The sequence below is a fragment of the Lissotriton helveticus genome, chromosome 6, assembly GCF_964261635.1.
Source record: "Lissotriton helveticus chromosome 6, aLisHel1.1, whole genome shotgun sequence".
NCBI classification, from domain to species: domain Eukaryota; kingdom Metazoa; phylum Chordata; class Amphibia; order Caudata; family Salamandridae; genus Lissotriton; species Lissotriton helveticus.
Window position 1 is genome coordinate 2,431,462 of NC_136067.1, and position 15,029 is coordinate 2,446,490.

General features: G+C 46.8%; 1 protein-coding gene across 1 annotated transcript in view; it reads left to right on the forward strand.

The window, feature by feature from the left end:
- The first annotated feature begins 9,693 nt into the window (after positions 1-9,693).
- LOC144762105 (uncharacterized) overlaps positions 9,694-15,029 on the forward strand; it is a 59,287-nt gene continuing 53,951 nt past the window's right edge. Inside the window, exon 1 of the mRNA XM_078647227.1 lies at positions 9,694-9,757. The gene's annotated coding sequence lies outside the window, so the exon portion shown is untranslated. The remainder of the gene's footprint in view (positions 9,758-15,029) is intronic.

Here is a 15,029-nt window from a genome sequence, read left to right on the forward strand (position 1 = left end):
TAGGAATCAATGGCAATTACCGAATCGGTAAATACCGATTCAGTAATTACCGAATCATACCGATTCGGTAATTAAATCGGTAAAAATACCTACATCCCGATTGCCAGTTCTTAAATACCGAATCGGTATGATTCGGTATTTAAGAATTGTAATCTGGGATTACCTGCATCTGGCCCTCAGTGTCTGGAGTCTATCCCTGCACTTTCCTGACAACATTTCTCACAAGTTAGCACTCCACAGCTTTCTGTCGACCTGTCTATTAAGTAGACCCGGGCGGAGTTGCTCTACGCGAAGCTCTACAGAGTTGGGCAAAAACTCTGTGGAGCTCCGCTCCGCACCTCCCACCCCCCGCAATAAATATTTTTAAATTAAAATTACAATTAAAGTAAAATAAAAGCCCACTTACCTTTATCACGGCATCTCCGGCTCCTCGCCGTAATCCCCTACATCAGACGTACGTCATGGTAGGGCTGCGCATGTAAAACCCAAAGTGCTCTATTAGTGGTAGTGTGGGCGAGCAGCAGTAGGCCTAGCACAGAGGAGTGTAAGGCATTTATTGCACAGCAGTGATCAATAATGGACACACGACTCAAGATGGAGAACCAGACCAATTTTAGAAAAATATTATGTGTTTGGATTTTATTTTAAGAACAGGGTCTTCGTAATAAGGTAAGCACGTTTTTGATTAAAAATACTTTCCACTTTCAAAAATCGACACTAAGGGCCCCATTAGGATGACGGGCGGACATTGTCCGCCCGCCACCCTATCGGAGAACGTGACCGCCCGCCATAAGGGCGGGGGTCCCGTGGGGGGAATTAGGATGTGCCCGCCACAGTGGCGGGCACATCCTGTAGTTTTACCATTGTGACGGGCAGTGCACTCTCCACCGCCCGCCACAATGCAAAAAATGCTTTTACGCATTTGCATATGCAAAGCGGCAGGCACCGCGTGGTGCCTGCCGCTTTGCATATGCAAATGTGGGGGGGGTACCTTAGGTACCCCCCATGTGCCCCCCGACAGTGGCGCCAACCTGGGGGCCCTGCAGGGGGCCCCCGCAGCAATGTCCGCATGCCTTTCCGTGGCGGCATTTCCGCCGCGGAAAGGCCCACACATTTCGCCATCGTAATATGGCTGGCGGTGTCCATTGGACTCCGCCACCATATTAATCTATTACCGCCGCGGTCGCAAGGCGACCGCGGCGGTAAAGCGGCGGACGGTCTTTCCGTCCGCCATTGTCCCCTCCGCCATCCTAATCAGGCGGAGGGGAAAACGAGAGTGGTTGCCGGGCGGATTGCCTCCGCCTGGGTGGCGGTGGCCACCGCCACCCTGGCGGAGGCAATCCGCCCGATATCCTAATGGAGCCCTTAGAAACTTTTCGACACAGTCCAATGTTATCCTATGGGGAAAACAATATTGTAGCTAAACAGGTAAGTATTGCACTTCCAATCCCAGTTTTCGGGACCAAAAGTCAACAAGGGCCCAGGTCAGGTAACAACCAAAACTGCACCACCAGCGGCACAGATTCAGACGTCAAAATCGGAGCTTGACCCAATGCTATCCAATAGAGACAGCAGATGCCTGGAGCCACACTGATTGCAAGTAAGTAGATCTGTTGCAGGGTCCAAGCTTTGGGAGTTAGATTAAGCACTGGGGGAAACATCATTTACTACGAAGTCTTTACCACGAATTACTTTTAGTACGATTCACTTACCCCGCAAACGTCATCACCACGCAAAGTTCTTTCCTTCCAGTCTTCGTTCTCTCGTCCTGCTCCTTCATAATTAATAAAAGGGAACTATAAAAAAACAAGGGGGGCTGAGGAGGCTTGGGGGAGGGCTGGGGGGGGTCTCCCCCCCCAAAAAATAATATAGCAAAAAAAATAACAAGCAAAAAAAAGATATTAAGTGCCTCTGACGATCATGAAAAGAGCCTCCCCAGCGACGTGACATGTACGTCATTATAGTAGTCCTATCTCTATTTTTTCTAAACGTTTTTTGACACTCGTTTCCGTGAAGGGCAGTGGAGAGGTGAGATAAGGATAAAATGTTTATACATAAAAAATTAAAAATAAAGCGCATTGTAAATTAAAAATGTTTTAGTAAAAATGTAATCTGTAGTATTGTTTTTTAATAAATATCGATATTTTGCTTTGTTAGGCAGTTTTGAGATAATTTTTAGTAGCCTATCAGTATCATTATGTAAATTTAGAAGGGACGTAAGAGGTTAGTTAACGTAAAATTTGCGGAGTAGAATCATGCGTTATGAATTGCTGCATGGTAAAGACACATGCGAAGTAAAATTCGCGTGGTAAAGCCATGCGTGGTACAGGTAAGCTTTGTAAAATCATATATTCAAGCACTGGGGGAGCCACACAGCAGCACTAAACATATATCACCAGCAGCACAGTGGTGACCAGTTGAAGGTTGCAATTTCGATGTTCGGCAAACAATGATTTTCAACTGGGTTCTTCTTTTGGCAAAGAGGCTTCAGGCATGGCACCGGAGGATGCAGAAGGAAGAACGATGACAACAGAGGTAAGTAGAGATGGAGGGGGTCATAAGGGCACCGTTGGTTCAGCTCATCAGGGCCCAGGGGCTTCGGGTGCAGGGGTGTCATTTGACGTAGGAGTTTTCTTACCGGAGCCGGTCGTGGTCAGGGGTAGCCTCTGGATTCACATTACCAGTGCCGTCGTGGAAGGCAGGAGAGGTTAGTCTATGCTGGACACAAGGCCAGGATCGCCGGGGAGACTTCACTGCACAGAAAAACTACTCCGACTCGGGCTGTGGACGTCGGGTGTAAAGTGGGCAGGAGACGCAGATCCGCCGGGATCCGGAGTCCTTGGAGTAGTTTCCTTCAGGACAGGTCCACTGTCCACGGTAGATAGGAGTCTTTTCTGAAGGCAGCAGTCCTCCCAAAGGTTACATAGGTCGCTGGCTGCAAGACAGGTCGCAGGTTCTCAGAAGCTGGAGACAGGCCGGTAGAGCTGGGGCCAAGGCATTCGTCATCTTCAGTCTTCTCTGTAGGGTCACCTTCTTTCTTCTTAGGTCATCGCACATCTAGTTTCGATCTTCTTAGGTCATAGCACATCAAATTTAGGAGGCGTTTTAGGGGAGTAGCAGGTAGGGCCAATGGGCACTTTACCTGGGATGACTGCACCCTCTATTATGCCACACTCCTGGGGGTGGGGGTGCATAGACCAAGCCCTGATTTGAGGGGTCTCCCCATCTTCAAGATGGCGGGAACTGAAAGTTGTGCTTCACCTTGCCTTCCCCCAACTAAGGGGTGGGGTTCACAGAGGTGGGCACACCTCCTATTCTTTTGAATTTTTCCTTCCGGTTTTACCGCCCAAAGTGGGAGTGTAAACCAGGGGCTGCCACCTGCTGCTAGCAGCAGAGGCTGGGGTCGCATTACAAAGGTGGCAGGCCTTTGAAGCTTCCCTCTTCAAGCACTGGCCCCCCCTGGGGAAGGGGATATGCCACCTCTGCCTAGGATGTGCATCTATTCTGGTCCCAGAGAGTAGGGTCTGTCCACCCAGGGGTCCAGAAACATGTCTGTGTGCGGCAGGCTGTCTGAAGCCAGTCAGAGACCACACCAGGGTTGGTAGGTTTTCAGGGGGCACCTTTGAGGTGACCTTTGAGGACATGTTATAGTAAATAATATTTAAAAAATTCCGTTCTGTGTTCTTCAATGTAGGTGCAGCTAATAAGATTTAAACATGCAATGAACCAAAGAAATTAAACATTAAAAATATAGCAACACGTGAATTCATAATTTGCATTTATTATTCTGTATACAAATTAGAATAATACTTAGAGCAATTAAAACCATATATGATCTCAAATCATTTCAAGCAATCAATAATATCAAATAAAGAAATTTCTCAATATTATGTTTTCTTTACAAAAAAAATTCTTTACCATAAATTCCATCACATATATAAAACAGAGACCATTTTATACAAATCTCATTGCTTCACTTGCTTCACTATATAAATAAAACAGTGTACAATTAACAGTTATTAACTGTATCCTGTGTCAACGTGTTTCAGTGTGTTATGTTCTTTTTGAAAAACACCTTCCTCAGGACTTTATTATTAAAAACATTTAATCTTCATTGTGCCAAACAGTATATCCTTGTAATGAGATCAACATATATTATTTTGCTTCACAAAAAGGTAGTTAAAAACATGGTCTATTCCATAATGCCTCCATCAATTCAAGACCCGGTGGTATCTATATCTCACCTGTGGTATAATACACCCTGCCTTAGGGCTGTGAGGCCTGTGAGGCCTGTGAGAGGGGTGACTTACCTATGCCCCCAGGCAGTGTTAGCTGGCATAGCACCCTGGCAGGGTGCACTGTCAACTTTGTTGTTTTGTCCCTCACAGGGGCATGCAAGCTGCAAGGGCAGTGGCAGGGTCCCAGTGAGGGGGGTTCCAGGGACCCTCTTCAGCTCCCAGGCCCTGGGTACCCCGGGTACCATTTACTAGGGGTTTACAGGGGGTACAAGTTCCAATTGGGGATTTGTTTTTAGGAAGGAAACACTGGCACAGGGGACCAGGTTGGCAGGGGCCATGTGCACTGCATTTAAAACCACATCAAAACCAGCAGAAAAGTGGGGGGCTGACCATGTGAAAGAGGCACTTTATCACACTCACGCAGAGTGGTTCAGCACTCAACTTCCAAATCAATTGTAAATGTGACAGTATTTATAATCCATAGTTCACAGATAAGAGTAGCGGAGCAGTATCTCCTCAAACAACCAATATAAGTCGTTCCTTCTTTGAAAAAGATTCTTTTATTCTTTATTCATCAGTTTTTCTTAAAAATCACAGCATGCAATTGGTAGCCAATGTGTTTCGTCCATCTGGGACTTCTTCAGGGATACAAAATATATACAAAACATAAACTTATTTGCAAAATATACAAAAGTTAGAAACCAAGCATATTTACACTGCACAAAGAACCAGACAGTACACAGAATATCAATTTAAGTCCACAAAATTCATTTGTTCCTTTGTTACAACAATGATTCCCTTTAAATTCTGTATGAGAATGTCTAACAATAACTAACAAACACTATATACATATTTATACAGGGAGAAATACAAACTCATGTACATGTAATCACAATATTTTGTACAATCATTCCTTATCATAATAATACAGAGTGTTAACTACTAACCTATAGTTCCTGAACTAAGATGCCCCAACGTGAGAATTAGAGAGAGGACTCTCTACGTACTGCATGATTCATGATAACGCAATCACTAGTGTACACTTTGTAATAATTCCATGTTACACTATCATCCCTCACCCTCTCTTAAGGAACTCAGGGGCATATTATCAAGGGGGGGCGATAGGAAATTATCGACGCTTTAGCGGCCGTTTTCGGCCGCTAAGCGGCGATAATTCTATCGCCCTATTAGCAAGCTGTCGCTGACAGCAGTTAGCGACAGCTTGTAGGCGATATCGAGCGGTTTGGGGCCCGCTTTGCATATCAGCGATATTTATCACTAATGACATGCAAAGTGGGTGTACCCAACCTGTTAGCGACTGAAAGCAGTCGCTAACATCGCTATTACCAACACAGGCGTAGCAAAGGAAATATTTGCGCAAAGCGCGAATATCTCCAAAAACGAACGCCTGCTCAGACCAGTTCTATCCAATGGGAGGTGGATATAATGGCTAAGACCCTGTTAGCGATAATGCGTGAATATCACTGTATTCTCAGCGATATTCACGGATTTCGCCGCTATCGCTGGAAATGTTATCGCTTTTGAGATAAACGTTGCTAATAGCACGTTATCTCAGCGATAAAATCCGGTGATGCGCGGCGATAAAAAAGTTGCCGCTAACCCTACTTAGCGATAAGTATCGCTATTTGTTGATAATATGCCCCTCAGAGCGGGACTCCACCTGATTGTTCAACTGATTAGACCTTAGCAGCTTGTCTCTCAGCGCCTGGATAACCTGCGTATAAATAACAGCGCTTTGCAAATCTTGTCCGAGTGACTGATTGACAGACAGCAACTGCAGTGCTGCTGTGGCAGAAGCATACTCTTGTTTATGGGGTGAATCTCTATTAACTTCTATTCTCATCTTGGGATCTCCGCTTAAGATCACTTGCTCACCTCTCCAACCCGCCATCTTGCGATGTCCCTGCTGCCTGCGTGGACTATTTCTCAGTGTGGACTCCATCGTCTGGGATGTGATTCATGCCAGCAACTCCCATCGATGCTCAAATGTTGAAAACTGAGACGTAATCAGTCTCCTGGTTTCCTCAACGTCCTGATCTGTTTTGTTTGGGAGCTGGTACGGGGTCCACCTGGCCCTTTCTAACTCTTTGTCTCAAAAGCGGGACCTCTGAAACTTTTTCGCACTCTTGGTCCGTTGATGGAATTGTTTACGGCATGCAAATGACGATGATGATTGATCCACGTTGCTAACCTTCTCTTGCTCCCTCTTGGACTTTTGATGGAGCCCAACTGGATTTTAGGTCGCTCACCCTAACTGTGTTTTGTTTCCCCTCCTTACTATCTTCCCAATCCTGTTATCTCTCCCCTTTTTCTCTTCAATTCACAATTTTTTTTAGGAAACAATCTACACCAGATTAGATCTGTCTTTTACGGCAGTGGTTCCCAAACTTTTTTTGACCGGCGGCTCCCTTGACCTACTTGCCATTGGCCACGGCTTCCAATTATGCTAATGTTTTGGGGCGGGTGGAGAGATGTAAACCCAGCCTCGGGAGTACTTACATTTTTCTCCCTGAAAATAATTGGGATGAAGCTGATGAAGCTATTATAATCATACGGCCTCCCTCTCGCATGCAACCTCCACAGTGCCAGCAGTGAGCACATTCATGGATGCTGGTGCTTGGCCCTTCCCTTTAGCCTTTACAGGACACTGTGTGCCATTGGTGCTTTTACCTTTGGCCTCCTCTCTGTATGTCTGCAGGGCGCACACTTGTGCGTACATGGGGCAGTGGTCATCCTGGGCCGGCTCTCACGTCTCCACTAAAGTTCACTTTAGTGGGACTGCGCATTTGGTGGTCGTTTTGAATGGATTAAGTGCCCACAACACTTAGAAGATACATTGCACGAGCCAGGTTACGGCGGGCCACGAGAGTTGCTGGTGAAACACATTACTCTTGACACTAAGGAGGTGGATTTTAAACCTCTAATTGAACTCTGGATTCTGTGAACGAACTACAGGCTATTGTCAGAACTCGCCGCAAGATATTGGAGTTGCTCTTGTTATGTGACTTATTGTACACTCATGCAAAGGAATGAATTTGATCTCATGATCTTACTGACATTATACGGTATTGGATGCCCTGAAGAAGTTTTGGCTTCAGAACGAAACGCGTTGGCTGTGACTGTTTAAATAAAGAGAAGAATACACACCCTGAAAGAAGGAATTGCATTAATTGGATAAACTTTTTATATTTATGCATATTCAAGAAATTATATACTGAGGTGGTGCAACTTTAATGCAAGTGTTATGATAAAGTTCACTCGAAATGCACTTTCCTTCCTCAATCTCCATTAGTTTGTCCAGAAAAGGAGATGATCACCTTGGAATTGCCGCCCCATGTACACTCCATCCCCCTCACAGTGCCAGTAGCACTCACTCAATGCCACAGCAGGAGGTGGCTTGCCTCGGGCCTCTCCCCTCATGATTCCTCTGTGTACTAGCTCGGTGCTGGAAGTGTAGGTGCACACCTTGGGCCTTCCGCCCCTCGTTCCTCCAGGGTCTCTTTGCCAGCACCCTGACCCTGGGTGAATGTGCACAGTTTGGACCCACTGCCCTTCTCTCACCAACCCTCTTAATGTGTCAGCATTGTGCACAGGATGGAAGTGCACAACTGGTGTCCAAATGTCAATCTCCACTAACCCGTTAGTGTGCCAGCATCGCGCCTTGGAGTGGAAGTTCCCACCTGGGATCTCCTGCCCCTCATTGTGCCAGTTCTGTGCCTTGGAGTGAAAATGAATATCAAGGGCCTTCGCCCCCTCTACACCTGGCCTCTACTATGCCAGCTCTGTGCCTCGAGGTGCACCTGCTGTCCCTCTCTCCACCCACCCCTCAGTGTACCCTTCCCGGAGTGGAGGTGCTCACCTTGTGCTCGCTGCTGCCGATGGCGCCAGTCTGGGTTTGCGACATGGATGAATATTATTTATTTTTGACGTTGTTCTTATTAACGCTTCAACAATACCTGCGGCCGCCTGCTAAAGCACATTATGCACCCTGAAGGCAATTGTCACAAACCAATCCAGTGAGATAAGTGTACAAGGCCTTAACATGTGTGAGCACGGCTAAGAAAACTATTTATGGGGAAGTTTGAAAATACAGCATTGCCATTGAATTGCAAGCTCTTGTGGTACATTAAACTCAGCTCAGGTTTCAATGGTTTCAATTTATAATTCCTCTTTCGCTGAAATGCTTGGGAAAACCTCTTCAGTGTGCTCCAACCCCAGTGAGCATGTGCAGGATACGCGGCCATATACAGATTGTGTTTTATGTGTTCACATTCAGACCTCCCTAAGCGTCGCAATCCGCATGAAAAACATGCTGTTGGTGTTCCAAATAACCAAGAGCGACCTCATATACAGCCTGATTCATGAAACGAAAATCGGCTCGCAATTATTGCATTTGGGATTCATCATCCCAAATGCAATATTCGCTATTACAGAATTCGCTATTGTGCGAAGAATTGCATTTAAGGAATCTCTATTTGAGATTCCTTAAATGCAATTCATCAACCAATTTTAAATTGCTAATTCGCAATTTCGGGCCGCTATTTACCGAGAGGTCAGACCTCTCGGTAAATAGCAAAACCTTAGAAAAATGCTTTTAAACGCATTTTTCTAAGTTGCATGTTGCACACACACATGTCCTTTGGACATGTGTGTGCGCAACACCTGTTTCAATTTGCATTTAAGGGGTGGTACAGGGTGTCCTTTGGGCACCCCTGGCACCCTTTAAATCGCTATCTGATTTGCGAGTAGCAAATTGCTACTCGCAAATAAGGAATACTCCCCATTCATTCCTATGGGCCTTTTGGCCCATAGGAATGAATGGGGAGTTATTCCTTATTTGCGAGTAGCAATAAGAAATGTGTAGAAATCGCTATTTATTTAGCAATTCCTACATGAATACCGTTTTGCGAGTCTCTAATAGCGATTCCTTATGAATCTCTATTAGAGACTCGCAAAGCGGTACCTTGATGAATCAGGCTGATAGTGCCGCAGTGTGTTCATGTTAAACAACTGGCGCGTGAGTACTGATGCCATAAAACGGGCTGGAGCAGTGGCTCCCAAACTGGTGCGCACCCGTTCTCGGCGCCCTTGGCTAGTTTTGATGGCGCGCTGGGGTGTCGCGGCGCAGAGATTGGGAACCACTGTTTTACGGCAAAGTAACAGAACTCTCTTATCTTGCCTTTGCCCCTTGGTTCAGCCCCCCACTCCCCAGGGGGAGGGGGACAGTGGCTGGACCGGGGGTCTCAGTGGAGGCCCCCCCCCCCCCCCCCAGGCAGAGCCCGGGCACCAATGATTGGCGGGAGATAAGGGGAGCAAAGGCAGGGAAAGAGAAAGAGCAGGCCCACCAAGCATTGGGGCTGGGCCGGCTCAGCCATAAATCTAGGGTAGGAATGTGGTAGGGATGATAAGGGCTATTTAAGGGGGGGCACCGGGCGCAAGGCCCTCTTTCTCCGGGGAATTTTGTCAGGAGAAGAGGCGCAGCGTCGACAAAGTGCGAGGTGAGGTGGGGGGAGGGGTGGGCTGGGGGGTGCTGCAGCATGGTGGGCATAGGAGAGAATGGGTGGGTGAAGGGCACGGGGCAGCAGGGGCGGTGGGTGGTTGGGGGCTGGGAGTGCAGAGGAGGGTGAAGCGAAAGGAGAGGGGATGCTCGCGGTTGTCACTTTTGTAAGGCACCGTTCGATCCTCTTGTATTTTGTTGGCTCACGATGTCATTTTTGCCTCATTTAATGTAATGTTTGCTTTTGTAATCTGTTCACTTGTAATGTTCTCATGTTTCAGTTCTATTCCTATTGTGAAGCCTCTGACGCCTTCGGGTAAAGTCCGCGCTGCATAGAAATGCACAAATAAATAAATATGGTGCAATACAAGTAAAGGTTAAGAGTGGGTGTTTTAGGGCGGAAGGTAGAGCGACGCGGTTTGTCTGCCCGCAAATTAGCTGACCATTGACGGCGCAGGGAGGGGGGGGGGGGGGGGGGACACCAGCGGGGGTTAGGGGTTTGCTGCCTAATACTGGCTGGGGACGGCAAGGGGCAGGCTTGGGCTATTATGGGGATTGGTTCTGGGCGGGTAAATGCACGGCTATTGGTTTCAAGTAATGGTGACAAAGGCATCGGGCACAGAGGAGGTCGAAGGGGTGTCCGGCGAGGCAGTGGGGCGCTCAGGCGACAACAAGGACAGCAGAGGGAGTGACAGTGGGCAGGGGTGGGGGGGAGGCTCTACGGCTGGACGGTGAGTGCAGCCTCGAGGGATCGGACGGGTATGCAAGCGCTGCCGGCAGAGGGCTTAGTGGCGGCTACAAGGAGAGGTAGCGTCATGCGAGGAAGAGGGCGATGTCGCCTCTTAAATATAATAACGGGAAGGTGCGGAGTGACTATGGGAGACCAGACACCTCCAAAGACACCTCCAAAAGTGATTCACGTCCTCTTGGTATTTGGAGGAAGACTCCCCACTACTCATATTTTCCATGCCCATGGAAGTGCCCTCCCAGTGTGTTCCTGTGGTTGGAGTGTCTGCCTCTTTGGAGTATTTTCCATGTACTTGTGTTTGGTGCCCTTGTGTAACATGCACACACCACTTTGCCCTTGTAACACACGGTTTGCTACCTCTCACATGTTTTTATCGTTGATACTTGCACAAGTGCCACCCTGCCTACATAACGCTTGTTCTTGTTCCCGAATGCCTAGCACCTTTTGCAGTATTACACCTCAAATGATACTTTGTTTTCTCTTGTAACTGCACACTTGTCACTTTTTTCTTCCTGTGCACTTTTTACTACCTCATGTATTCAGTTTGCTCACAATTGTCACTATTACCTTTACTACCTCATGTATTTTTGGCTGCTCACAATTTCTACTACCTCATGTATTCAGTTTGCTCACAATTGTCACTATTACCTTTACTACCTCATGTATTTTTGGCTGCTCACAATTTTTACTACCTCATGTACTCAGTTTGCTCACAATTGTCACTATTACCTTTACTACCTCATGTATTTTTGGCTGCTCACAATTTCTACTACCTCATGTATTCAGTTTGCTCACAATTGTCACTATTACCTTTACTACCTCATGTATTTTTGGCTGCTCACAATTTCTACTACCTCATGTATTCAGTTTGCTCACAATTGTCACTATTACCTTTACTACCTCATGTACTTTTGGTTGCTCACAATTTTTACTACCTCATGTATTCAGTTTGCTCACAATTGTCACTATTACCTTTACTACCTCATGTATTTTTGGCTGCTCACAATTTTTACTACCTCATGTATTCAGTTTGCTCACAATTGTCACTATTACCTTTACTACCTCATGTATTTTTGGTTGCTCACAATTTTTAATACCTCGTGTATATTGTTTGATCACAAATGTCACTATTACTTTATGTAACGCAACGAATGCTTTTGTAATGTTTCTCATTATGTTCCATTTCTGTTCCTTTTGTGAAGCGCTCTGACACCTTCGGGTAAAGTCTGCGCTATATAAAAATGCATAAATAAAATAATAAATAAATATGGGATGCACCAGAACGTACATTCAAGGATAGCGAAAAAAAGCGCCAACGAGGTAGCCATGGAGGAGGCATAAAGGGGCGGTTTACAGGGTAAAGGAGGGAGGCATGGGGTGGCTGGGAGGGGGCGACCAGGAGAAGGAACGTGGGAGGAGAACAGGGACGGCCGCCGATGGTACTAAGGGCCGGGAGCTCTACCTTGTGGCCTAACTAGGTACATTGTCCCACTCTTTTTCCCTTATGTAATTTAGGGCCAGATGAAGGTAGGCAAATACCGGTCGGTATCGCCCCCAAATTCGGTAATTTCGGCTGTTACCGACCGGTATTTGGAAAATGAGATGTAGGGCCACCTAAAATACAGATTCGGTAATTTTACAGATTCGGTAATTTTACAGATTCGGTAATTTTACAGATTCTGTAAAATTACCGAATCTGTATTATGAGATGTAGGTAGCACTGTAATCAGTGCTACAGGGCTTTAAGAATTCGTTATTTATCACCAACTAGAAGTTGGTGGTAAATAATGAAAAGCATTGAGAAAAAAAAAGCAACATGTGCACCCATACACGATTGAGGGGTGCAACAGGATGTCAAAGTGACACCCTGCCACCCTTCAATGTTTCCCCCAAATACCGAATCGGTATTTACTGATTCGGTATTTGACATTCATTCCTATGGGACTCCAGGCCCATAGGAATGAATGGCAATTACTGAATCGGTAAATACCGATTCGGTAATTACCGAATCTTACCGATTCGGTAATTACCTAATCTTACCGATTCGGTAATTTTAAAAGAGAAATTACCTACATCCCATTTACCTGTTCTTAAATACCGAATCGGTATGATTCGGTATTTAAGTGTAGGTAAATTGAGATTACCTACATCTGGCCCTTATTCCCTTAGCCCTCTATCTGGACCTTCCTATATGCTTTTTTTGTCTTCATTTATGAAAGCCTATCAACATTTACCTGTTGGTCTGTAGAAATACTAGAATAGCATGCTGATATTGTCCCTACAGTTATTCATCTCCTGTTGACATCCTAGTAACCTACCTTCACTATTGAAGTCTTTGTTGTGGAACTCTCTAGCCCGTTGAGCCCCCGCTAATCTCTACCGCTTACGAGGCACTTATGGCTATAAGTTTGGACTATTCTTTCCATTCCTGATTTGCAACTGTTATTGTTCTGTCCCAGACCATCTAGACTACTTTATCTTGCACTCCTGTGGAGGCCATACTACTACTTTTACCTTCTTTTTATCTTGTTGGTACTTATATTTGCAGCTGAGTAGGAACACTTGGTAGGAGCGCACAGGCTGCGGATCTCTGCTTTTCAGTGTCCCTCCCACTCTCCTCCCCCTGATACATCCCCCTTTACCTTACCCCTAATTGCCCTCACGTCCTTCTACATCCTGATGCATCCCCCTTTACCTTACCCCTGCTTGCCCTCGCGTCCTTCTACATCCTGATACATCCCCCTTTACCTTACCCCTGCTTGCCCTCGCGTCCTTCTACATCCTGATACATCCCCCTTTACCTTACCCCTGCTTGCCCTCGCGTCCTTCTACATCCTGATGCATCCCCCTTTACCTTACCCCTGCTTGCCCTCGCGTCCTTCTACATCCTGATACATCCCCCTTTACCTTACCCCTGCTTGCCCTCGCGTCCTTCTACATCCTGATACATCCCCCTTTACCTTACCCCTGCTTGCCCTCGCGTCCTTCTACATCCTGATACATCCCCCTTTACCTTACCCCTGCTTGCCCTCGCGTCCTTCTACATCCTGATACATCCCCCTTTACCTTACCCCTGCTTGCCCTCGCGTCCTTCTACATCCTGATACATCCCCCTTTACCTTACCCCTGCTTGCCCTCGCGTCCTTCTACATCCTGATACATCCCCCTTTACCTTACCCCTGCTTGCCCTCGCGTCCTTCTACATCCTGATACATCCCCCTTTACCTTACCCCTGCTTGCCCTCGCGTCCTTCTACATCCTGATACATCCCCCTTTACCTTACCCCTGCTTGCCCTCGCGTCCTTCTACATCCTGATACATCCCCCTTTACCTTACCCCTGCTTGCCCTCGCGTCCTTCTACATCCTGATACATTCCGCTCTACCTTACACCTAATTGCCCTCATGACCTTCTTCTAACTCTCTACTTCTCACCCCTGATCTAACATGCCCCCTTCAATCACTCATTCATCCCCATGACTACACTCTCTCCAAACATGGCCCTAACTCCTGGACCATCCTTTACCCCCCAATCTGTCTAAAAATGCTAAGAAAAACTTCAAACATAAACTACTCATTCGTAACCCTGAAACACTTATCGTCGATAACTACCTCAGCCTCTCTTCCGCCATAAAAAACAACTACATCTTTTATTCCAAACGCCGCTCCAAATGGAAAAGCACTTTCCTACGTCAGCTCCCAGTCACACACTCAATCAAAATTCCCCATGGATTTAAATTATCCACTACTCCCTCCCTAATTTTCCCTGGTGAAATCAACATCTCCATCTTCAAAACGGGTAACATCCTCATTCAAGCTGCCGAATCACACCTCTCCATCTTTTGAGCACCACTTCAGCACCCTGTCTCTCCACCTAAACAAATTGAGCCCTATTCCTCTGTATACCCAACCGATCAACACGTCCCCCGCTCTCTCCCCTTCTTCTACACAACTCCCCCTCCCCTCTCTTCTCTCCCACCAACACCTTAGTCCAAACACCTACTTCCCACACCCCCTCCCCTGTCATCTCTACAACTAATACCATCTTCCAATCACAGTCACCCATATATTATCCCCCTCCAATGACCCTCCCTCTTTCTGACATTCCCACTGCACCCCCCCGCTTCCAACCACCCACATCCGCCAATGACCTGTCCCCCTCTCCCCTTCTAGAATACCTAACCCTTATCCTCCCTCCTTGACCCCCCCAACCTGAATCCCTACCCCTCCACCCTGGCTCTTCCACTGTCCCACCTCTGGCCGTAGCCTTGCCTAATCCTCCTTCTCTACCGCCGAATTTCTCAGCACCGTTAATCCCCAATGCAGTCCTTCTTCAAACTCTTTATCACTACCCACATCACCCGAGTTTTCTAATCTCTTGTCCTCATCATGCCACCACCTACGCCTAATATCCCTATTTCTACTCACTCCACCTCCATCGACCCCTACACACCCCACACACAATTGCCCCCCCCACAAACACTATCCCTTCCTTCTCACCCTCATCCTCCCCTTCTAAGATCCCCC